Below are 2,454 nucleotides of genomic sequence, written 5' to 3'. Positions count from 1 at the left end.
AGGCTGATGGAATGCTGCTTGGGACAAGATTTTAGGGTGTATAAAAAGGGAGATTAGATCCCGTGATCCCAACGTATTGTTACACCTCTATAAATCCCTTGTAAGGCTACATCTGGAATATGGGAACCAGTTTTGGGCTCCACATTTTAAAAAGGACATTCAGAAGTTAGAGTCAGTTCAAAGGTGGGCAACTAGACTACTACAAGGAATGGAAGGCCTCCCATATGATGACAAGTTGAAAAAGTTATTAAGTGATTATTGGCTGCAATGGGGCTTTCTGGCTGGTGCCAGCCTCTCTTCTTAGCACACAGGAACCACAATCCCTACACCATGCTTCAATGGATTCTCTCATCCCAGCCCAGTAAAACTACATATTTTACACAGTCATAAGTAGCCAAAAGGGATCTATTCTATTCAATTGCAAATGATCTAGATAAGACTGAGAATAAGATACTGCACGGGACATAGCAGAGTTGGTCAAGTTGAGTGGAGATGAGTTTGCTATTTGGCACAGCTTTTTGCATCAATAAAGCAAGTAAAAGGTGTGAAAGATAAAAAAAAGGGTGAAAGTGTGAAAAGTGAATTGGCCAAATTGAGGTGCATATAAAGTTTTTGCTTTCTTTCAATTCACTAATGGGGCTCATTTGAATCAGGTGAATTGAGTTCTGCTTTTGGAAACTGGGTTAAGAAGGGGTGCACCGGTCCTGGAGGTACTGCAATACCAGGTCAATGCGTGGAGTGGACAGAGCAAGATTTTTTCCATCTCCTTGTTCTAAAAATCCATTTAATATATGGTCCCCAGAGAGGGGACGTATCAGATATTAAACTGATAAGAACAGATTTAATTTTTTTTTTTTTCTGTTTATCAGTAGGACTTCAAAATAACAAAGGTGATCGCCTCCCGTTGCCTGGGAACCGTCCAGGCACAAGAGGGCTATGTGTCACCAGAAGGCGCACACACTTCCTCAAGGCCGGCAGACGTGCAATCCCAGGCACCTTCCAGTACCGACCAAGGTAGCGTCCTCCGAAACTACACTTGATCTTAGCCAAAAGGCCGAGAAGCTATAACCCGAATTGGTTACGGCCTTGAGTGGCACCCTGGCCTATACCGGACACATCTTAGGGAGAGGGAGACAAACCCACGCCTACAGAAGACATTTTGTCACCCAAGCCAACCCTTGAAAAGGCTGTTTTGCAGAGCAAAAACAAGAAGAATGGTGCTTTTTGCAGCCGCCGCCCACTGCAATGAATCTGAATAACTCCTCCTTTTGGACACAAGCACCTCCCCTCCCCCTTGCAGTCTTTCCAATTCATGATACAAAAAGACGGACGGACAGGACAGGACAGGACAGGCTGCCTGACTTTCCGTCACTGCCACCCTTTGCCATCCTTGCCCGTAGAAAGCCCTTTCATCATCCCCAAACCCTAATCTTTTCCCTTCCCTTCCCAGATGCGTCTCACTCCCTTTCATTAGGAAGTGAGCGCAGCCTTTTCTCCGTTCTGCACATGCGCGACGTTAAACACAAATGCGCAGGCGTGCGTTCCATTACCCTCACTGCATTCCACTCCCATACAGGAAGTGGGCGCAGCTATTACTACGGTCGCACATAAAAGAACCCACGGCCACCACTGCACATAGCTGACTCCACCACAGGACACCCACTTCTACACCAACGCAGGTAAGACAGGATCGGCACCTCTATGCTCCCGTTACAATCAGGCTCAGTCACCATGTGATAACGCTCTCAACTCTTTAGTTGCAGGCTCCCCTTGCTTCACCTCCATTGGCTGTGCTGCCATTTCCTCTCCCACCTGGAAGGTATACTTTATTCCACTATTTTCCTGTTTCTCTCTTCCCCCTTTTCCCATAACCTACTTTTATCTGCATTTGTGGGGTATCTATATGCTATTTACATTTACATCATAGTTTTATTCATTAATATGGAAGGGAAGAGTGCCCATGAGAGTGTTGAACTGCGGAGAGCAAGAGATTAAGCTGCTCCGATTTGCCACCATTGATAAGCTGTTCTCAGTAGATACACATGCTATCCAAACAGCAGCATCCACCATTGCTTCAGCCCACCCATTCAGTGACAGCTCACCAAGTCAGCCATAGGAGTGGTGTAAGGAATTACACGTAGGCACTGACTCCACACCTTCACATCACAAGAAGGGGGTCTACAGGCTAGTGCAAGAATACGAGCAAGTCTTCAGCAAACATCCGCTAGACTTTTGAAGAATAAAAGGGGTCAAACACTACATCCCCACAAGTGCACACCCACCCATCAAAGAGAGATATAAGCCAAAACTACCTGCACATTACCAGTGTACCAAGGACATGTTGAGCAACATGAAGGAGGCTGGGGTTATCCGTGACAGTTGTAGCCTCTGGGCAGCTCCGTTGGTCCTGTTAAAGAAGAAGGACAGCACCACTCCCCTGTATAGAGGAATAGC

The 2,454-nt window shown here is 46.3% G+C and overlaps 1 pseudogene; it reads right to left on the bottom strand.

Annotated features, from left to right (window-relative positions):
• Window positions 1-688: 688 nt before the first annotated feature.
• On the bottom strand, window positions 689-895 carry LOC142283457 (U2 spliceosomal RNA; annotated as a pseudogene).
• Window positions 896-2,454: the final 1,559 nt, after the last annotated feature.

This window comes from Anomaloglossus baeobatrachus, unplaced genomic scaffold (genome assembly GCF_048569485.1).
Source record: "Anomaloglossus baeobatrachus isolate aAnoBae1 unplaced genomic scaffold, aAnoBae1.hap1 Scaffold_540, whole genome shotgun sequence".
Taxonomy (NCBI): domain Eukaryota; kingdom Metazoa; phylum Chordata; class Amphibia; order Anura; family Aromobatidae; genus Anomaloglossus; species Anomaloglossus baeobatrachus.
Note: the sequence above shows the minus strand (reverse complement) of the source record. Positions and strands in the feature narration are given on the sequence as shown.